Consider the following 23,827-nt stretch of genomic DNA (forward strand, 5'->3'; position numbering starts at 1 on the left):
GACATTCTGATTATAGAGGCTGAGATTCACATGATCATCATGGTATTTGTCACAGCAGGTGGCAAGCAATGTCAGTCAACCACATTTTATCGAATAACAACATTTCTGAACAGAATAATTTCAATAAAATCTTATTTTATAAGCTTTTTTATTACCTTTTTTTATACCGTGAAGAAAAACAGAACGCTGACAGCATATCTCTATTTCTGCTCTGAGCTGAGGCAACTGTCATAGGCTGTCTTATGAGATGATACAGTACCGTTAACCCCCAAACAAAGTGTATCGTGGACCAGGAACACAGGTGGGAACACAGCAAAGTAGCCAGGATGGAAAATGTAGGTTGCACAGTGTTGTGGGGCAAAGGTTTTAGCAGCCTCTTTTTAACCGTTGCACATATACACTACAAATGCAAAACAAATTTGCATATAATTACTGCAGATGTGACGCCACACTATTGAAGCGCATTCAGGCACCATTTATAAATAGTACAATAACACTGTCCAGGAATGCCAGTTTCTCAAACCCACTGTCTAAACAGCCTAGTCTCTGTTGGCTGAACTTTGCAAAGAAAAAAATCAGTAACAGTACTTGAACAGAATGTTCTGTATGAGCAGCTTTATGATTAGTGGTACCTTTGTGTTCTTTTATAGATGTCCTGCCTCCACTTGAAATAGAAAATACTGAAAGAAATATAGAGCATACATAGACGTTTCTTTTCCAGTTGGTCGTAAATACAGAAAATTCTTTTGAAGCTGGTTGTTAAAGCAACAATTTCACTTTTTTGACGATGCCATTTTCACTTTATGCTGAATCTTGAGTGTGTTCTATAACATTCATCATTCAGTCAGTATTTTAGCTCTCGCAACTGCAATAGTGCTGTACCATCTATGTAATAGCAATAATAACAACAAGAGGAATACTCTGGATACTTCTCTCTAACATTTTTAATATTATTAATTAGACATTTAGCATCACCTTTATCTCAGGTGACTCACAATACATACTTTGTGCTGTACCTCCCTTATACATTAGATGTAATTAAAAGAAATTAAAAGTTAGGGGATTCAGGAATGAGTTTCATGAACTGGGGACTCTTCTGTGGACATTGTTTGCCCAGGAATGCAGTACCTCATTCAGGGACAGACCCTGGAAAACAGTGATGCATGGCCAGCATTGATAAATTTCTTCAAGTGATCCTTAAACAGGTGTTAGGCTCCTCATTAACATATTCAAAGGAAATAGCACTTGTTTAAAGTGGTTGCCCGTGACTCCTGAATATTGTTTGAGGCCAATATTTCATCGGACCTACTTAAGACGATCTTGGGGAGCAGGACATAGCCCATGAATTCGTTCCTTTTTGTTTCCATTTTTCCCTGGAGAAAGGGGTGCACCAATTTCTACTCCATAATTGTATAGGTTTCCATTTTAAATTTCAGTGTGTGGTATCTATTTCAAAGGACACGGCCATAAACAGAAGTAAATGCATTACAACAATCAGTGATAAAGTGATGTAACTACATCACCATCAACCTATGTTTCATTTTTTACACTTACATAATTTTGCAAGTAAAATAATAATGTTAAAAACCAGAGGTAAAACTTTGAGGAGGGGTAATTGGACTACACCAGCAATGAAAAATGGGGACGTATCAAATCGGCACCGTGCCAGTTTTTATTTTTCACTGACTTGGAAAATATTGCCAAGATTTTTAATTTCAAACCAAGTTAAAGCAACAGTGAGACTAGGAAACGAGTCACCAAAAACAGTTTAAGTTATCGTTCTGTGAACTTCAATGGAAAGAAGATTGGGCACGGTGAAAAATTGCCTGTTGATTCGCTATGAGTTTGTCTCGCACTGCTGTGCGAGTATGGTGTGTGGGAGCCCTGGAACCTGTTTCTGCCAGGTGGGGGAGGGGGGAATAGTTAAAATCAGGGCCTGAAATTCTGTGCTTTCAACAATAAACATGTTAAGTTATATTGACAATTAGGATGCAAATACTTAGCAGAAGTACAGATTCACAGTATGGTACAGGTGGCAATATTGTCCACCTTCCTATGAAGGTCTGCTTGATATTTTGTATAAAGTAGTTCAGAACTAAGGATGCTATTATCTTTCTTTGATAAAACTGTTTCTTTTTTTTTAGTTAGAAAATACTGAAGTATTGGTGCAGTTTTTAAACTTTGTGTGACCTGTGTTGAAGAAGTGAGAACGTGCTATTAAAATATTAATTACACTTTTTGCTGTGCATTTAACTTAAAGATGCAATTTTTTGTTGTGGCTATACTGTAAAAAGATTCAGCTACAATCAACATGGAACTGGCTAACATTGTTCTGAATTGTTGAACTTCACAGGTGAAGTTTAATTTGTATTATTTTGTTCTGTAGCTGCATAAAATATTTAAGTGTTAAGGTGCAAGTGATGTCTAAAAGATTTCAAGCTGGTGTTACTTCTGCTTGCATGGCAATGTCTCAAACGCATTTAAATTTCCTAGGTCAGCTCATTTGTATCTTTATTCATAGATGCAGATGCAGATTTCGACAAGTGTAAGGAGCACACTATTAGTAGGAGAGGAAATTCATGTCTAAGTTAAATCTAAAGCAATGGGGACAATTACAGGGGAATCTCATTATGCGAAACAACAATTCTGCTAAAATGCACTTTCTTGAAGTTTTGGTAATTTCTACAGCAAAACAAGGTGAAGCTAACCAAGTTGGGAGGATGGGAGTTCCCTTCGGATATTCCACACAATCCTACGTGAATTGGATGTGGAGAATAATTCACAAAGACATAATGTTTTCAGGGAGTATAGTCACATATGTTAAAACTCAACTCCTACTCCAGACCAAATTGTAGCTAACCATGAATTGAATCAGGAGGCCCAATTCATGAGGGCACATCTTCAAGCCCAAAGATACCTGAGGGGTTGCTTCCATTAATACTCAATGCCAGAGAAGACATATCAATGCCACCCCTTAGGAAGACAGGCAGCGACTGAGCTATAGCATCTGCTGCAAGCTTATCTACACACATGTCAAGGACTGGGATTGCTCCTTCTATAGCAATAAAGATCACAAAGGCATTACGCTGCTACATTATTTAATCCCATGATTAAGGTCGTAGGAGACATCTGCCAGACAATTTATTCATGTCTAGAACTCATGATCGATGCCAATTTGGCAGGAAACACCTTTATCATGTTCTCAGTTGAAAGGAGACACCCACTGGAAAGGGAATGGAAAGTTTATCAGTTGGTGGGCTTCTCAAGGGTCCAGGTTATTATAAATGGAACCCATGTAGCCATTAGGATTCCACACCAACCCTCATGCGTATGTTAACAGGAACGGATATCAATCTATCAACATCCAGATTGTTGCAGACATCAGCACATTAATGCCCATTACTCAGGAAGCAGCATTAATGTTTTTGTTCTGCAACAGTCCAGTGCTGGTATTATTAGGGCAGGCCTCAAAAAATGAATGGATGGCTCTTGTGACACCCTTTGCAACTGTGGCTAATAAATGGGGGAATTTTATTCTGGCAGTGAGGGTCTTGAAGTCCGGAAGAAGCAACGTCAAGATCCATGCGTTGTCTCTGCTCCAGAAGGCCCACTGAATCTAGTGCCAAACAGACACTTAAGTGGACATTGGCAGGCCTTCCACAGGATCAAGGACCCTGTCTCCAGAAGTCCTGCCCTGAGAGAGCTGCCAGCCAATCAGAGGAGGCGCTGGCTGCGGGTGGAGGTGCACCTACCGAAGGCTGAAGAGTGTCGCTGGACCCAGGCCTCAGGTAGGTCAGGGTGGGGGTGGTCTTGCAGGGTGGGGTCATGGGGGGTGGGGTCGGCAGCAAGGGCAGGGGTGTGGCTCTCAGTGGCCCCCCCTTCCCGATGCCGGATCCCTCGTTCAGGCACTAAGTGCCTTTTAATGAGGGAATGCACTCCCCCCACCCCCCAGCACCCCCAACCTGAAGCCAGGAAGCAACCTGCACGATGTTTTGTGCCTTACTTCCAATGCGGCGACAGGGCTGCCTGCCATATGGCTAATTGTGGCTGTGGCAGGAAGAGGCCCTTAATTGGGCATTAATTGCCTAGTTAAGGGCCTCAATTGGCAGGGAGGCGGGAAAGCCGTTCACCAGCTTTCCCACTCATACTAAATTTTGGCAGAGGCGGGAAGCTCCCCCCGCCACTATCCCACCTGATTTGATGCTCTCCCCACCTCCAAACCCACCGTAGGGGAGAGCATAAAATTTTCCCCAAAGTCCCCAGCAGCAGAGTGGAAATACAATGAAACCCTTGCCAGCCCCTGTGTTTCTTGGGAGCACACCATAGGATGCTGAAGCAATGAAGTTCATTGATTGGACTGCTTTGGTTGATGCCACTACAGTTAAACCAAAGTTTCCCAGATCATCACTGTCTGCTGGAGCAGCATCATTCTGCCATCCAACAAGGAGTGAGATTGCAGTAGACAGAAGTCGAGGCCAATGGCCATAGTCCTACAGGAGATGAACAAGGAAGAGGAGGAGGGTGATGGGTAGAAATGATGCACAGACAGGAAAATTAATGTAGGAGTGCTGTAGATGACAGGTAGATTTCCATATTGTTTCACATGGTTGTCCCTGCGTGACTTCACCACATGCCATTTTTCCAGCTTTCCATGGGCCTTCGTCAAGGTTATGGCAGATAACGGTGGTGAAAATTAACCTCAACTATTCCCAATAATGGACACCTCCACTACTGGCTAACATTGGTTTTCCTTATGGGCAGTCGCACATTGCAGCAGCAAGAATATGGTGCCCATTCCCTGCATTCCAGCTGCTCTCCCATCGTTCAGTCCTCCACCCAGCACTGCTACTACCTCTCCTCAGCCAGACTCAAAAAACACTGAACCTACAAAGGAGAAATAAAAAGCTCTCTATTTATGAAATATGGTATAGAATGGAGACGTGTAATATGTGCGTCCTCTTGGTGTTCCTGGAAGGTGTACTTGTCCTGTACATCAACCTAAGAAAGTGTAGGTGCTCCCTGAGTGGTGGAAGCTGCTGTTTGGTGCTGTGGACATGGTCATGGCCTCAAACCGCTCGGTGCAGAATCATGTGATGTCCCTGCAGCAGCTGCAGCAACGTCCAACGATACAGTGACTGCCAGTGCCCGCCTACTCTGTGGCACTTCCTCAGTCCTGGGAGACTTGGGGAGGATATGTGGACACCTTGAGAGGATGTTACCTTCCTCAGTCCTTTATCATGCCACTTCCCTAGTGCTGGGCATCCCAGCTGGATGTCCAGCAAACTGGAGAGGAGTGGTCAGCAGGGCATGCTCTTCCTTCAGAAAAGGCATAAACCGAATATATAAGTCCAGCTGCTGAACCCTCAGGGTGATAAACTACAACGCATGCGCAAAGAGCTGTAAAAGTTCAAGCAGGGCTTAAATATGGTGTGCTCGTTGTAATATATGAAATCAATCGTTGTGCTGCTTTGATTGTTTTGTTGTAAGTTTTTTTTTAAAAGCACTGCCTGGGTAGGAAGAACTGCCTCTTTAAATTGAGATCCATATCCCCCGCCCCTAAAAGCAGCTGCTTCCTCTGTTACTTCCTTTCATTTATTAGGCATGAAAACATTTGTAGAAAGATTAGTAATTCTCAAGAGATTGCTTGGGAAATCAAATGGTCCAAAAGATTATTTTCTATTGAAAACATTTTTAATGCTATTCATAACATGCCATCATTGGTTGTCAGTTTGATTCATGTGACAGCTTTTACACGCAGGACCTATTAATCGAGAAAGCAAATATTATTAACCTCTCCCAACTCCAACTTGACAATTTCACTGGCCCATTCTATAAGAAATATATATATTTGCACAGGCACAATGGGCCGAATGGCCTCCTTCTGTGTTCTATCATTCTATGAAGATCACCTCCAGGCTGAAAAGCCCAAATTTTTCCAGTCTTTCTTCATAACTCAGAGCTTTGGCACAAGCCTCTGGAATTTATGCCGGGTTCTCCCAGTCTCCCACTGTAACCTCGGCAGAAGATCGATGAAAACCCCAGAGTAATAATGTAACCAGCCAGTTATGATGCATCTGCAGGGATTCAACCAATCAGCATAGGAACAGGATTATGCATTTAGCCCCTCGAGCCTGTTCCACCATTCATTGAAATCATGGCTGATCATAGAACCATAGAAAAATTACGGCACAGAAGGAGGCCATTCAGCCCATCCTGTCTGTGCCGGCTGAAAAAACTAGCCGCCCAAGCTAATCCCACCTTCTTGCACCTGGTCCATAGCCTTGCAGGTTACAGCACTTCAGGTGCATGTCCAGGTACCTTTTAAATGAGTTGAGGATTTCTGCCTCCACCAACGATCCGGGCAATGAATTCCAGACACCCACCATCCTCTGGGTGAAAAAGCTTTTCCTCATGTCCCCTCTAATCCTTCTATCAATCACCTTAAATCTGTGCCCCTGGTAATTGACCACTCTGCTAGGGGTAACAGATCCTTCCTTTCTACTCTATCTAGGCCCCTCATAATTTCGTACACCTCAATTAAGTCACCCCTCAGCCTCCTCTGTTCTAAGGAAAACAACCCTAACTGATCCAATCTTTCCTCATACCTGCAACTTTCAAGCCCTGGTACCATGCTTGTAAATCTCTTCTGAACTCTCTCCAGAACAATTATGTCCTTTCTGTCCTCTTATGTGGTGACCAGAACTGTATGCAATACTCCAGCTGTGGCCTAACCAGTGTTTTATACAGTTCCAGTATTACATCCCTGCTTTTGTATTCTATACCTTGTCCAATAAAGGAAAGCATTCCAAATGCCTTCTTCACCACTCTATCTACTGGTTCTGCCACCTTTAGGGACCTGTGGACATGCACTCCACGGTCTCTCACTTCTTTTACCCCTTGCAATGTCCTCCCATTCATTTATTTATAACCAAATTATGCTTATTTTTAAAAAATAGTTGTAACAAACCACTGGAATATTTGATGTAAAGACTACAACGTGTTTGGTTCATTTGTATGACAATGAGGAAATAGTATTGTGCAGATGTTAAAGCTCAGAATTAAATGGAATAGCTTGCTTTGAGGAGTTAAGATTTTATTTAGACCATTAGAAGTTGGTGCAAGGAGGAACATTTTGATGGCCTGAGACTTACAAATAATTGTACTGCGAAGGTGTACTGAATAAGTCTGTCTCTCAACAGGCAGCAACTGTTGCCACTACACGTGCTCCCTGTTCAATATCATAAGGCATTCCGGCATCTTCTGGGCCATCTACCATCAGTCCTTTAATTATTGCCAAGTTGTGAAGCACACGACATGCACAATGCCTCCGGTGATTGCTTCACTCTGTCCCTTTCCATGATGGCGAATGCAATCATTTCAAGGGAGGTTGGGGAGATGGTATGCATGCGGGCTCTTCCTTCTCTGGTTCCAGACTACTGTCTGGTATTGTGTCCAACCTTCTGCAAGAAAGAAGGGAATGTTTTCTTGAGTGTCTTGTGAGGTGCTTAGAGAACTGGCTATCATGGTGAAACACCTGATTTAGTGTGTTAGCTGTGGCTCAGTTGTAACACTCCTGCCAGTGAGTTAGAGGTTGTGGGTCAAGTCTCACTCCAGGACTTAATCACAAAAATCTATAATAACATTGGAGTGAGGTGCTGTCTTTTAGATGAAGTATTAAACTGAGGCTCCATCTGTCCTCTCAAGTGTATCTAAAAGATCCCATGGCACTATTTTGAAGAAGAGCAGGAGTGTTATCCCCGGTGTCCTGGCCAATATTTATCCCTCAATCAACATCATTAAAAAGCAGATATTTGGTCATTATCACATTGATGTTTGTGGGAGCTTGCTGCCTTATTTCCTACATTACAGCAGTGATTACACTGCAAAAGTACTTCATTGACTAGTATGATGTGCCACCTTCTCCTGCAAACAAGTAAGGTCATCGACTTGAAACGTCAACTCTGTTTCTTGCTCCACAGATGCTGCCTGACATGCTGAGCATTTCCAGCACTTTCTATTTTTATTACTTATAAATCATTTGTTCGGCCTCAGCAGGGGTATGGGGTCCAATTCATGGCACCACACTTTAGAATCAATGAAACACAGAATGGTTACAGCACAGAAGGAAGCCATTCAGCCCATCATGTTCGTGCCAGCTCTCTGCAAGAGCAACTCAGCTAGTCCCACTCCCCCACCCTTTCCTTGTAGCCCTGCAAATTTTTTCTCTTCATGTGCTTATCCAATTCCCTTTTGAAAGCCACAATTGAATCTGGCTCCACCACACTCTCAGGCAGTGTATTCCAGATCCTGATCAGTCACTGCGTAAAAAAGTTTTTTCCTGATGTCACCTCTGGTTCTTTTGACAATCACTTTAAATCGGTGCCCTCTGAACAGTTTCACTCTATCTACTCTGCCCAGACCCCTCATGTTTTGAACACCTCTATCAAATCTCCTCTCAACCTTCTCTTTTCCAAGAACACCCCCAGCTTCTTCAATCTATCCACATAACTGAAGTCCCTCAACTCTGGAACCTTTCCAATCAATCTTTTTTGAGTCCTCTCTAAAGCCTTCACATCCTTCGTAAAGTGTAGTGCTCAAAATTGGACACAATACTCATGATGAGGCTGAACCAGTGCTTTATAAAGGTCCATTATAACTTCCTTGGTTTTGTACTCTTTGCCTCTACCTGTAAAGCCCTGGATCCGTATGCCTTTTTAATCACTTTCTCAATCTGCCCTGCCACCTTCAATGATTTGTACCCCAGGTCCCTCTGCTCCTGCATCCCCTTTAGAATTGTACCCTTTAGTTTCTATTGCCTCTCCTCCTTCTTCCAACCAAAACGTATCACTTCACAATTCTCTGGCTTAACTCGCACCTGCCACTTATCGAGCCATTCCACCAACCTGTCTACATCCTCTTGAAGTCTATCACTATCATCCTCACAGTTCACAATGGCCCAGATTTTGCAGTCAGCGGTGAAGTCGTGGTGATTGCCGCTGACTGCACAGAGGAATATGAACTTACCTGGTTAGTTCGCTGCAGCGAGAACTTTCACTTCTTGCTACAGAGGTGTCCATCGAGGAAACAATCTGTGAGGCCTAGCAACATGGCACATTGCCAATTAAGCCACACCCCCAATGACATCATGAGCTGAAGACACTCCCTTTGAGGTCAGTTTTCAACTCAAGGCCTGGCTGAACCTGTTCTCACATTGAACAATTTCTCCTTCAACTCCACTCACTTCCTTCAAGTAAAAGGTGTTGCTATGGGTACTTGCATGGGTCCTAGTTATGCCTGTCTTTTTGTCAGGTATGTCAAACATTTCTTGTTCCAGTCCTACTCAGGCTCCCTCCCCCAACTCTTTTTCCGGTACATTGATGACTGTATCGGTGATGTTTCCTGCTCCCGCCCTGAACTGGAAAACTTTATCAACTTTGCTTCCAATTTCCACCCTTCTCTCACCTTTACATGGTCCATCTCCAACACTTCCCTTCCTCGACTTCACTGTCTCAATCTCTGGGGATAGGCTGTCCACTAATATTCATTATAACACCACCGACTCCTACAGCTACCTTGGCTACACTTACTCACACTCTGCCTCCTGTAAGGATTCCATTCTCCCAGTTTTTCTGTTTCCATTGCATCTGTTCTGATGATGTAACCTTCCACAACAACGCTTCTGATATGTCTTCCTTTTTCCTCAACCAAGGATTCCCCCCCAGTGTGGTCTACAGGGCCCTCGACCATGCCCAACCCATTTCCCGCACTTCTGTCCTCACCTCTTCCCCCTCCCTCCCAGAACCACGACAGGGTTCCCCTTGTCCTCACCTTCCACCCCACCAGCCTCCACATCCAGAGGATCATCCTCTGCCATTTCCAGCACCTCCAGCGTGATGACACTACCAAATGCATCTTCCCCTCTCCTGTCAGCATTCTGAAGGGACCGTTCCCTCCCCGACACTCTGGACCACTTGTCCATTACGCCCGACACCTCGTCCCCTTCTCATGGCACCTTCCCATGCAATCGCAGGAGTTGCAATACCTGCCCTTTTACCTCCTCTCTCCTCACCATCCAATGCCTCAAGCATTCCTTCCAGGTGTAGCAGCGATTTACTTGTGGTTTCCTCTACATTGGGGAGACCAAATGCAGATTGGGTGACCGTTTTGTGGAACGCCTCTGCTCAGTCTGCAAACAGGACCCCGAGTTTCCGATTGCTCACCATTTTAATTCACCACCCTGCTCTTACACCCACATTTCTGTTCTCGGCCTGCTGCAGTGTTCCAGTGAAGTTGAATTAGAATTAGAATTAGAATTAGAATTAGAACATTACAGCGCAGTACAGGCCCTTCGGCCCTCGATGTTGCGCCGATCATCTGACCTACACTATTCCATTTTCATCCATATGTCTATCCAATGACCACTTAAATGCCCTTAAAGTTGGCGAGTCTACTACTGTTGCAGGCAGGGCGTTCCACGCCCCTACTACTCTCTGCGTAAAGAAACTACCTCTGACATCTGTCCTATATCTTTCACCCCTCAACTTAAAGCTATGTCCCCTCGTGTTTGCCATCATCATCCGAGGAAAAAGACTCTCACTATCCACCCTATCTAACCCTCTGATTATCTTGTATGTCTCTATTAAGTCACCTCTCCTCCTCCTTCTCTCTAACGAAAACAACCCCAAGTCCCTCAGCCTTTCCTCGTAAGACCTTCCTTCCATACCAGGCAACATCCTAGTAAATCTCCTCTGCACCCTTTCCAAAGCTTCCACATCCTTCCTATAATGCGGTGACCAGAACTGCACGCAATACTCAAGGTGCGGCCTCACCAGAGTTTTGTACAGCTGCATCATGACCTCGTGGCTCCGAAACTAGATCCCCCTACTAATAAAAGCTAACACACCATATGCCTTCTTAACAGCCCTATTAACCTGGGTAGCAACTTTCAGGGATTTATGTACCTGGACACCAAGATCTCTCTGCTCATCTACACTACCAAGAATCTTCCCATTAGCCCAGTACTCTGCATTGCTGTTACTCCTTCCAAAGTGAATCACCTCACACTTCTCCGCATTAAACTCCATTTGCCATCTCTCAGCCCAGCTCTGCAGCCTATCTATGTCCCTCTGTACCCTACAACACCCTTCGACACTATCCACAACTCCACCGACCTTCGTGTCATCCGCAAATTTACTAACCCACCCTTCTACACCCTCATCCAGGTCATTTATAAAAATGACAAACAGCAGTGGCCCCAAAACAGAACCTTGCGGTACACCATAATGCAAGCTTGAAGAACAGCACCTTATCTTCCGATGAGGCACTTTACAGCTCTCTGGACTCAACATTGATTTCAACAATTTCAGACCATGACTGCCATTTTGATTGTTTGTTTACCATGTGCCAGTCTTAAACTTGTTTTTCATGTTTCTGCTTTCAGACAGAGCTATTCATTATTCTGCCATTAACACTCTCTCTGGACAAATGCTATGTCTATTACTATGGCTATTACTACTCCCTTTGTCTTTTATTCTATGACATATTTGTCATTTAATCTCTCCTGCCCTCTGCCCTATCACAGACCATCCCTTTTGTTCTCCTTCCCCCACCCCCTTCACTTCCTCAAAGCCTATTACATTTATAACCTTTGTCAGTTCTGATGAAAGGTCACAGACCTGAAACGTTAACCCTGGGGCTGGATTTTGTGCTGGAGGCAGGACTTCTGGCACTGGGCTGAAAAGGTGGGGAGGATCCCCACCTCTGCTTTTTCGTGCCCCCCCCCCCGCACTCCCCGGAGAAATCCTCATGTCTTTTTAAATCAAAGTTTCAGGAGGTGGGATCCACGTCCCTTTAAAGTCTTTAAAGGGATGGGGATCCCACCTCCAACAGCTGTTGGCCAATCACAGGGCCATCAGCTCAGCAATATCGGCAGTGCCACTGGGAGCAGTGGCCACTGCTGGTTCTGCAGAGGCCTTGGACCCAGGCCCAGTGCTGGAATCCCGGACCAGAGGTAGGACCAGTCCAGAAGGCCTTGGAGAGACAGGGGGTTGGTCGTTCAGTCCAGGGGATCACGTCACAGGAGAAAATTTGTTCCGTTGGGGGTCCTCCATGGGCCACAAATTGCCCATGAAGAAGGGACCCCTCCCCCCAGGCCCGCAGGGAAGGCGCCTCATTTTACAAGATGTTCTCCCTGCGTGGTGGAGCCCCCACCACTGGTAAGATCCCAGCAGTGGCAGGAAGAGGCCCTTTATTGGCCGTTCATAGGCCACTTAAGGGCCTCAATTGGCCTCTGGGTCATCAGCCTATCCCACCCCCAGCAGGATGGCTGGGTGACAGGGAGGCCATGGGCAGATGACGGGCCCTCCGCCGCGCTGCCTCCCCTGCCATCCATCGCAATAATCCGTGCCCCCCGCCTTCGACCCTGCGTCAGGTGGCCGCACAAAATCCCGACCTCTGTTTCTCTCTTCACAGATGCTGCCAGACCTGCTGTGTATTTCCAGCACTTTCTATTTTTATTTCAGATTTCCAGCATCCGCAGTATTTTGCTTTTATTATATTGGAGAATCTAGGGTTGTTCTCCTTAGAGTAGAGAAGGTTAAAAGGAGATTTAACAGAGGTGTACAAAATCATGAATAATTTTGCTAGAGTAAAAAGGAGAAACTGTTTCCCGTGGCAGAAGGGTCAGTAACCAGAGGATATAGATTGAAGGTGATTGGCAAAAGAACCAGAGGTGAGGAGAGGAGAATTTTATTTACGCAGTGAGTTGTCACGATCTGGAATGCACTGCCTGAAAGGATGATGGAAGGAGATTCAATAGTAACGTTCAAACTGTTGTTGGAGAAATACTTGAACGGGGAAATCTTTGCAGGGCTATGGGGAAAGGGCAGGGAAGTGGGCCTAATTGAATAGCTCTTTCCCAGAAACAGCACAGGTATGATGGGACAAAAGGTCTCCTTCTGTACAGTATGATTCTATGATCCATGGTTCTATTAGCAATTAGTCTCTTAGTTGATATCAGAATAATCGTGTGAATACATAGAACATTTTTGTATCTGCTCGTGTACATGACGAGATTACATGAATCATTGAACTTTATGTAAACTGGATAGAATTATTAAATTTACTTAGGATCACATCATAGACTTTCCTCCATATACTTTACAATAATAGCATATGCATGTTAAATACATCATGAAATAATTAATAGGGTGCTGGTGACAGGCGCGCTGCATAGTAAACAGGTCAGTGCACAGAGACACCATGGGCTGAATTTTTAGGCCCCAATGGGGGCGGGCTATGAGGCAGGTGGGTGCAGGATTTTGCACCGCTGACCAACCTGCCAGTTTGCCGGCAACTTCCCGCCCCCGGGCCATTTTCCCAGAAGCGGAATGCGGGGGCAGCAGGGCTACCAACCTACAAGAGGTGCGTATTCAATTAAGACCCTTTAAAGGCCTATCCACCAGGTCCCCAGAGGTGCTGGGAAACAGGCCTCCTGGCGGCGGAAAAGGGGGGAGGGGGTGCCCAGAGCTCCAGGCAGGCTTTGAGGCCCTCCCTGCCTGCCCGGTTGTAGCTGCAGCCGCAGGCCACCCTGTGGAGGGTTTCCCCCTTCACAACGGTGGCCCAGCTACTGAGGGGAATTTTGAATGTAAAATTGTTAGATGGTGGGCGCCTCCATTTTGGGGCACATTCTCTCTTTTATTTACCTGAAAAGGCAGTTTGCTGCTTTCTTCTTCCAAGCTGGAAGACCTTCTATTGGCCTTCCAGCTTCAAGAGCCCGTCCGCTGTCCTTAAATTGGACGGCGAGCCTGCCTTCTGTCCTTTAATTGGCCAATCTGGGGAGAATCACTGCCGGGTGACTATGCCTCACACAGTGCAGACCTCTGACCCCCATTTGACCCTAACGCCGGATCTCGAAGCCTCCAGGGAAAATCCTGCCCCACAATTCCTTGATGAAGTCAGGAAGCTTCAGATTGCATATTAAAGTTAACATTTTAAATCACATGATAAATGTGCTGTCTGCCAGGTCCATGGTGGTTACATTTTAAACTGATAGTTGATCAGCTGTTAAACTGCTTCACTTCCAGGTTTCCTGACCAATCACAGAGCACATGTGGGATCATGCGCTGTATCTGTCAAAGGAAGAATTTCTAATTAAAGGCAATAAAACAGAAAGTGCTGGAAATATTCAGTAGGTCTGGCAGCATCTGTGGAGAGAGAAACCGAGTTAACATTTCGGGTCTGTGACCTTTCATCAGAACTGGCAAAGGTTGGAAATTTTGAGCAAGTGAAAGGGGGAGGGGAGAAGAAGAACAAAAGGGAAGGTCAGTCATAGGGCAGAGGGCAGGAGAGATTAAATGACAGAGATGTTATGCAATAAAAGGCAAAAGGAGTGGAGTGGTAATGGTTGTAGTAAAAGACAAAGCATTAGTCGAGAGAGAGTGTTAATGGCAGAATGATGAACAGCTTGGTCCAAAAGCAATGTCTAATTAAAGGGAACCCAGCACGATTCAGAAGGCTCAACTGGATATGGATTCCTGAGGCTACAGCAACCAAAGGAACGGCGAGGAGATCTGGGAAGGCTGTGCCTCAGGTCTCTCACTCTTACCTGGAGGTCTTGCTGTGGGATCTGAAGGGCTGCAGTGAGGTGATCCTTACCAAGGATGGGAGGAAGAGGCCAACCTCTCCAACCAAGCAGGTGTGGATGGAAGTGGCTGAGGAAGTCAGCATCAGAGGTGTGATCCCTCCAACTTGGAGTCAGTGCATCAAGAGGATCCAGGACCTCAGGAAGGTGGGATGGGTGAATGGAATGACACTTTCAGATGCCAAGCTCCACACTCTGACTTTTGCAGCATTCTTCTGCACAATACTCCTCAGGTCAACACACCTTGTAGCTCCACACATTCGTCTCTTTCTCCAGGCACCTCACATAGAGTCTTTGTGTCATTACAGCACAGTAGGAGGCCATTTGGCCCTTTTAGTCCATGCCGACTCTCTGTCGAGCAATCCAGTCAATTCCATTCCCCTGCTCTATCCCTGTAGCCCTGCAAGTTTACTTCCCTCAAGCGCCCATCCAATTTCCTTTTGAAATCATTGATCATCTCCACTTCCACCACCCTCGTGGGCAGTGAATTCCAGCTCATTACCACTCACTGCATAAAAATGCTCTTCTTCATATTCCCCCTGCATCTCTTGCCCAAAACCTTCAGTTAAAGGGAACAGCTTTTCTTTGTCTACCTTGTCTAAACCTGTCATACCCTTGTGCCCCTCAAACTCCTTTGCTACAAGGAGAAAAACCCCAGCTTCTCCGACCTGTGCAGCCAACACTCACCTTCGTCCTATTGCCCTCTCCCACCCATGCTTCATAGTTACCCTCCACATATGTAGTTCTTCCCTCCGCTCCACACAAGCCATTGCTAACACTCATAACTCTTTGCTTTCTCTCCTTCAGGAGAAGACAACATATACCTTCAGGGAGAGGCATGGACTGGGGGTGGGGGGAAGAGAGCCACTGCAGGGGGGGGGGGTGCAGGTGTGGGACCCCACCAGTCACAGGCACCTTGACATGCCCACTTGGAACACTGGGAAGGAGGTCTTGTTCCAGGAGGCTGCAGATGTCAGCAATGACCTGCCGTGAAAGGTTAAGCCACATGAGGCACTGGTACTCGCACATGTTGAGAGCTGATCCTTTGCCTATAGACCTTGTGTTGGGGCTGTCCCCTCTTTGAAGCTGGTTCTCTGTGTCCATCTCCTCTTCCCTGTGGAGCAACATGTGGCTGGGGAGAAGGCATTTGGTGCTGCTGCTGGTGTTATTCCCGCTGCTGCTGGCACCCTTGGTATTGGTTGTTGCTGCCCCTTTTATTCCTTATCAGATGTTCAAGGTAGAGCTGCATAAGCTGCTCCCATGCCATGGTGAAGGCTGGCAGCTGAAGGTGAGTGAAGTGATTTCCAAGAAGAAGGTAATCATTAGAACATAACATAAGACGGAGGAGGTGAAGTAGACCATTCACCCCCTCGAGCCTGCTCTGCCATTCAATAAGGTCCTGGTGCATCTAATTGTGACCTTAACTCCACTTTCCTGCCAGCCCCCAAGAACCTTTTATTTCCTTGTTGATCAAAAATCTGTCTAAATCAGCCTTGAATATATTCAATGACCCAGCCTCCACTGCTCACTGGGGTAGAGAATTCCAAAGATTAACAACCCTGTGAGAGAAGAAATTCCGCCTCATCTCCATCTTAAATGAGAGACCCCTTATTTTGAAACTGTGACTCCTAGTTCTAGATTCCCCCTCAAAGGGAAACATCCTCTCAGCATCTACCCTGTCAAGCCCCCTCAGAATTTTATTTCTTTCAATACAATCACCTGTCAGGTACTGAAAGCACTCTCTGTATCCTGTATCCTGTAAGCATCCTCTCACCTGGCCGTGGCTGCAGCCCTTTAGTTTCACTGATCAAAGGCTTCCCAGCCTGTCAGTTTCAATGATTAAGCACTCCCCGCTGTGTACTCACCTCAGTGTCCCTGGCGAATTTCACACAGCTCGGGAAATAGGTGCGCTGCCTGTTAAAGTCAGAATGGTTGGTTAAAATGGGCATAATTACAGATTTGAATATTTTAATTACTTGCCTGACAGCATCATGGGGGTTCCCCGCTCGTCAGCAAACCCAACTGGGTGAAACCCAGATGTGGGCAGCATGATGTCGGGATCCCGACCCAATGTCACTTTTAAGGGATTTAACTCCCCGAACACACCCGAGCCCACCTCCCCTTGCCCGTAACATTTCCCCCTCAGTGTTTTCTTCGACATGGACTAGGTATCAGCAGGTCAGTTCAGCTTTATGAATGAGATACTGCTACTGAGAAGAAAAAAGTTGTAGTTGCATAATGGGACAGAACAACAAAGAGTAAGAGGGGATTAAATAATATTTATCAAACTTAAAATGAAAGCTAAGGATAGGAATAATGGACATGCACAACAGGTTGGGCAGCAACCTACTAATTGACCTGCTGTGTATTCCCTGTATTTTCTGTTTGTATTACAGAATTCCATCATTCAGAATGTTTCTTTTTACCTTTAAATCTGGAACACTTTATAACCAGTTTGGAACTTTGTTCATTGTTAAATCAGCCACTGTTTGGCAGGTCCACCACAGTAGTTGAGTGTTGTTTGCATGTAATCCCATATCTGCATTTCCTACTTGAACCAACATTCATTGAAGCAATTCATTGAAGCAAATTTGAAAAGGAAATTGTAGTTAAAAATAATTCTTATCATTTAATTTCTCTTTCCCATGGTCCTTTTTGCAGATTACTTAAATGTTTGGGAAGGGGAGATGAAACACAAAATGTGTTGTGTGCTCAGTTTAGATCCCAGATGTTCCCTTTATGGAAGTAAAAGGGGAGACTTCCTTCCTTTTACAGAACAATGCTCACCTGTTGTTGTTTACTTCATATTATCTACTTTAACAGCCTGGTTTCACACGAGACTTGTAAAAACAATTAAAGAAACAAAAGAAAGACTGCCATTTACAAAGTGCCTTCACGACCTCAGGACATCCCATAGCACTTTACAGCCAATGAAGTACTTTTAAAGTTTATAGACTGTTGCAATGTGCAAATGGAATGTCCTAAAATTTTTAACTAAGCAACAAAGCAACTAATACATGTCCAAGTGTCACTACCCTCAAAACTATGAAAACCTACTCTTATTCTCTTTCATGTACAATTATATATAATATGGTGAGTTTGAACTACCAGTAGGTGGAGCCCCAGACATCTGCTGCAGCACAAAAGCCAGTTACTGTTGTTTAAATTAATCTGATTACATAGTTGAACTGGTAGCATTGTACTTCCTCAGGATTCTGTACGGATGAGTGACCAATTCAGTTTTTACTCCCTCTTTTAGTTCAATTCCTCTGATCTGGCTGATTTAACCTTGCCACTTGGTTTTTCAAACTGGATCACTAAAGCAGCACAATTATACTTCAGCTCAGTGCTTAACTTGCACAAATTTGTTGTAAAATCAGTCCTGACCTGCATTTATGACTTTTCTCCCCCAAGCACACAAGCGATCTTAAGCTCGGAGTTAAAGCTTGTCTTTATGAATCACCTCCGAAGTATTGAGTTACTTTCCTTCTCTTTATTTGATCTTCTAAGCCATCATATACCATAATTAACTAATTAAATACAATGAATCAGTGGTCTGAAAAACATAAATATCGGATCACATTTTGCTTCAAGTGATTCAGTAATTCAAAATCAAGCGTGTGCACAATACAGCATTACAGTTCTCTTGTATAGTGTTTTGGCAATGTTTTACTTTGATACAGTAGCATAGTTTGTTGTACTGATATTTTGTAATTTCTTCCTCTAATATTGTACTTCCACTCTGTTTTCACATGCAAGCACACGTACAGATCTGAAAATAAGTTAAATAAGGAGAGTTGGCTGGTAATATTCCATAGACGTGTGATAACTGTATTAAGAAGTCCACCTTGGCTCAGTAGTAGCGCTCTCACCTTTGAGTCAGAAAGTCATTGGTTTAAGTTACACTCCAGAGACTTGAAGCTGACACTTCAGTGCAGTACTGAGGAAGTTCTGCACAGTCAGAAATGTCATCTTTATGATGAGATGTAAAACCAAGACCCCATCTGCCCCTCTTAGGTGAACATAAAGGATCTCACAGCACTATTTGAACAGTGGGGGAGTTTTCCTGATATCTTGGCCAAAGTTTATCTCTCCACTATCATCACTAAACTAGATTTATCTAGTCATTTACTTCTATTTGTTTATTGAGTAATTGCTGTTTGTGGGACCCTGCTCTATGGAAATTGGCTGCTGCATTTTCTATATTACAACAGTAATAATGCTTTAAAAGTACTTCTTTGGCTACAAAGTGCTTTGAAACGTCCTGAGGTTTTGAAAGGCATTACTTAAATCTAAGTCTTTCTTTCTTTCTACAGCTCCTTGCTTCATAAAAATAATAAAAGTTATTTTGTTGTCCTCGGTGAATATTTATTTTCAAGCTATGAGTTTTGGTCAGATGTAATTAAAAACTAAGCAGGATGGCTTTTAATGAAGTCCCATAGGTATACTGATATTTGCTGGCAACATAATTCATTTGGTTTCTTTCAATATGGCAGGCCTTTTGAATATTCCATCAATTTTTATCTGAAATTCTTTTATTGACTAACTCTAGATCAGCAAAGACTTTTTTTTCCTTCATTTGCTCTTTTCCAATTGACTTTTCTTTTCTCTAACAGGTAGTGTTGGTGGGGAAGGATCTTGTTCTTCACTGTTATGTAGCTTCCCCAGTTACTAAATACTAATAGGACTTTGTCTAATCCTAACTTAAAGGGCCAATGTTACAGAATTAGAAAAGGCAGGGAGATACACCAACTATAGTACATGATGAGCTGAATTTTGATAGGTCGCTGCCGAGATCGGCGCGAGATGTGCACTGTTGAGCCGCCACGATATTTTATGTGGCGGCTCATTAATATGGAGAGGGTGGAACGCCCACCCCCAATGACGTAGACGGGGCGGGCACTCTGTCCCCGGAAACTGCATCCGACGCCATTGCGCAGGCGCCAGCGCCATTTATAAAGGGCTTCCAGCCCTTACAAGACATTTACATTTTTAAAGAGAACTGCAAGTGTTATTTAAATTTACACATTCAATAAAAGAATGAAGCCCCTCTTCCAACCCTCCCCCCCGCCACCAATGACCTAACAAGTTATTTATTTCCCTCTCCCCTGAGAAAACTTCTTTGCCGGTCCTGAACTTTCATGCCCAAACGTAGATATCTTTGCCTTTCAACCCCTTCCCACCATCCCCTCAGCCAGTTTTCCCCGCTCCCCCCTCCCGCCCTGAAAACCTCACTCCTTCCCCCTCCCCACCAGTGTTATGCCTTGGATCTACGAACGGAGATCCGAAGGCGTGGAACTTCTGGCTATCGGCGTGGGACAGCCGTCACTGCAAGGTAAGTCATTATTCATTCATTAAACTTTATTAATATATTTAAATTAAGTTTTTCTCGCTGTGCAGCAGCAGCTAGGGGCCCGCCCGAGTCCTTGCCGCCGCCAGTAAAATGGGGCAGGGCCTTCCTGGCATCAAGGCCCACGGTGCGTCTCTCCCAGAGATGTTTTCCGGCCCTCCCACCACGACCCCCAACATTGGGGGGTTAGTTTCACTGCTTAATGTTGACTACAAGATTCTGTCCAAAGTCATAGCCAGTCGAGTCAAGTCTGCTCTGGAGTTGGTGATCCACCCCGATCAGACCTGTACTGTACCCGGCAGGAAGATCTCTGATAGTCTCGCGCTACTCAGGGATACGATCGCCTACGTGCGGGACAGGAGGGTGGACACCTGCCTCATCAGCCTGGACCAGGAGAAGGCTTTTGACAGGATATCGCACACCTACATGATGGACGTGCTTTCCAAAATGGGGTTTGGGGAGGGAATCTGCAATTGGATCAAACTGCTCTACACAAACATCAGTAGCGCAGTCTCAATCAATGGGTGGGAATCGGAAAGTTTCCCGATCGAATCTGGAGTCAGACAGGGCTGTCCTCTCTCCCCGGTCTTGTTTGTTTGCTGTATTGAACCCTTTGCTGAGTCTATTAGGAAGGATGCGAGCATAAGAGGGGTGACAATCCCAGGCAGTGGAGGCACTCAGGTTAAAACCTCCCTGTACATGGATGACGTCGCCGTCTTCTGTTCGGATCCGCTGTCTGTGCGCAGACTGATGAATATCTGCGACCAGTTCGAACTGGCCTCGGGAGCCAAAGTTAACCACGGCAAGAGCGAGGCCATGTTCTTTGGGAACTGGGCTGACCGATCCTTTGTCCCCTTCACCGTCAGGTCAGACTGCCTGAAGGTGCTGGGGATATGGTTTGGAAGGGCTGGGGCATGCACCAAAACCTGGGAGGAGCGAGTAGCCAAGGTACAACAAAAGTTGAGCATGTGGGGGCAGCCATCTCTATCCATTGTGGGTAAGAACCTGGTCATCAGGTGCGAGGCGCTCACGTTGTTGCTGTACGTGGCGCAGGTCTGGCCCATACCCCACTCCTGCGCTGTGGCGGTCACCTGAGCCATTTTCCGCTTCATCTGGGGATCTAAAATGGACCGGGTTCGGAGGGACACGATGTTCAAATCTCTGGATAAGGGCGGGAAAAATGTACCCAACGTGGCCCTCATCCTGATGACCACCTTCGTGTGCGGCTGCATCAAGCTGTGTGTAGACCTCCAGTACGCAAACTCCAAGTGTCAGTATGTGCTGAGGTTCTATCTGTCCCCGGTGTTGCGAAGGATGGGCCTGGTCACATTGCCACGGAACGCTCCATCCAGTTGGACCGTGCCGTACCACCTATCCTTCGTGGAGCAGTTTCTGCGGGAAAACACCTTTGATCACTGATCCATCAGGCAGTGGTCTGCACGGAATGTCCTCAAGGCCCTATGGGAAAAGGAGACGGTGGATCCTGTCGGATGGTTCCCCGAGCAGACCGTCAAAGTCATTTGGCGGAATGCCTCATCACCAGAACTTTCAAACAAGCACCAAGACGTAGCTTGGCTGGTGGTGAGAAGGGCCCTCCACGTCAGATCCTTCATGCACGCCCGCAGTCTCGCCCCCTCCGCCCAATGCCCCCGCGGTGGCTGTGGTGGGGAAGAGACGGTTGCCCACCTACTCCTGGAATGTGTCTTTGCAAAGCAGGTGTGGAAAGAGATGCAGTGGTTTTTGTCGAGGTTCATCCCAAGCAGCTCTGTAACACAGGAGTCTGTGCTCTACGGGCTGTTCCCAGGGACGCACACCGAGACAAACATCAACTGCTGCTGGAGGACTATCAATTCAGTGAAAGACGCCCTTTGGTCTGCCCGAAACTTGCTGGTCTTCCAGCGCAAAGAGTTGTCCACGACTGAATGTTGCAGGCTGGCACATTCCAAGGTCCAGGACTACGTGCTGAGGGACGCACTAAAGCTTGGGGCAGCCGCAGCAAAGGCTCAATGGGGAAAGACCACAGTGTAAGGTCCCCCCACCAAGCTGAACTGAGGGGCTGGATCCATGAGAAACCCCTCGAACTGTATCCCTGGACAATGAAATGGAAGGGTTGTGAGGCAACTCGTGATTGTATTGAAGGAAACTGATCACCTTTGCACTGTTTGTATTTTTTTGACTTGATGCTGTTTTAAACTGTTTGGGAATGTAATTTTTACCGATTTTTATGAATAAAGTATATTTTGGAAATGAAAAAATTGGGGGGCTAGTTTAATTCAGCCCTATGTGCCCACCCATTTATGTCACCAAATTATGTCACTAGGTTATTCCTTCAGAAATTGATCTCATTTTTTATAGATATAAGAGAAAGAGACATCCTGGGACCTTCTCAGTCTGGTTGATGGGCTTTGGTGACTTTTTTTCCTGGGGTTGGAGAGACACTATAGGTAAGAAGTGCAATAAATGTTTGGGGAAGAAAATACAAAAATCTTGAAATTCTTCTGACTCTACTTATAATTTCTCCATGGCTAATAGGGCATCTTTCCCAGTTTTGGTGCTTTTGCACAGAGAAAGTTGTATTAGATAATTATAAAGTGTAAATGATGCTATGTACTGAGATAGTGCAAACTAATAAAAATTATAGTTTTAAAAAGTTAGAGAAATGGGAACATGTAACAACACCCTGGCACTGACCTCATTGCAAATATAAAATGGGGACTATGCCTTTAAAAATAATTATGTGCAGACTTTTTCTATTTTTAAACTGTCAATTAAGAAAAATGAGAAAAAAGGATAATGTCTGGAACAAGTCAATATTTAGCATCTGGAACCTAATTCATCTATAGTACTATGAAACTAATTGAATTTTTTTAACTGAAGCACTCAGACATATTGGCTAGTTTACATTCTGTTCTTACAACTTCCATTTCTTACTTTACATGAAAGATCACTTTAACCGGTACAAGGAAATTGTTTTTAAATTTATTGTAGTTAACATTTTTATGTAGGGTGGTTCATTTAGTCATCTTACTGATCTAATGTGTGGACTTATCAATATATCAGATGATATACTATACTAAAAATTGTAAAATCAAAAGACATAATGTTCAATTGAAAATGCTAAGTATTATGTTTACTTTATTTCTCTATGGACATATTTATTGCTAAGATTGGATTGACACTCATTAATCTAGCTCATAAATTTTACTTTACATAATCATGGTAATTTTACATGAACTACCTTGCTTGTCACACCCTTGTTAACATTTCTCTATGAGTTCAGTATTTTTGTAAATTGCTTTAACTTTCCTTAATCGCCTTATCTGTCCTGAGTTGCTACTTTACAGTAAAATTCATGCCTTACCTTTGTACACTTTTTAAAGTCTTCTTCCAGGCCTTCTGTTAGGTCGCTAAAGTAATGACTATGCATTTTACGTTCTCCATGGCATTTTTGCTTGCCTGTTATGTAAGTATCAAAATTTCAATCTAATCATTAAACTATTTTGCAAAGATTTGGAGTACTCAAAGCTGGATTAAAGAATTGGTATCATTTACACCTATTAAGTAGGTAAGTATCTGCTTGAAAAGTGTTTAAAGATCATCACATTACAAAGAGCAGTGAGATCATAACATTTTCTCAATAGTGGTTGTTACTCCAGACTAGATGGATGGGTTTTGCTAATCCCACAAAAACTAAGGGTTGTTCTGTAGAAATACATGAAGGGTAATTGATTTCCAGTGGATCTTCAGATGTCCAGTTTATCCTGGTCCCACTTAAGTGTCTTCTACTCTATTACCTATCGATTATTTCTGTATAAATGGTGGTATGTCAGGTGTGT

General features: G+C 44.5%; 1 long non-coding RNA gene across 1 annotated transcript; it reads right to left on the reverse strand.

Annotated features, from left to right (window-relative positions):
* Positions 1-7,076: 7,076 nt before the first annotated feature.
* On the reverse strand, positions 7,077-9,078 carry LOC137352457 (uncharacterized). Its single transcript, XR_010969719.1, has 2 exons — positions 9,025-9,078; positions 7,077-7,460 (listed from the first exon to the last, which is right to left on the reverse strand). It is a non-coding gene; the product is annotated as an uncharacterized lncRNA (long non-coding RNA).
* Positions 9,079-23,827: the final 14,749 nt, after the last annotated feature.

This window comes from Heterodontus francisci, chromosome 3 (assembly GCF_036365525.1).
Source record: "Heterodontus francisci isolate sHetFra1 chromosome 3, sHetFra1.hap1, whole genome shotgun sequence".
Taxonomy (NCBI): domain Eukaryota; kingdom Metazoa; phylum Chordata; class Chondrichthyes; order Heterodontiformes; family Heterodontidae; genus Heterodontus; species Heterodontus francisci.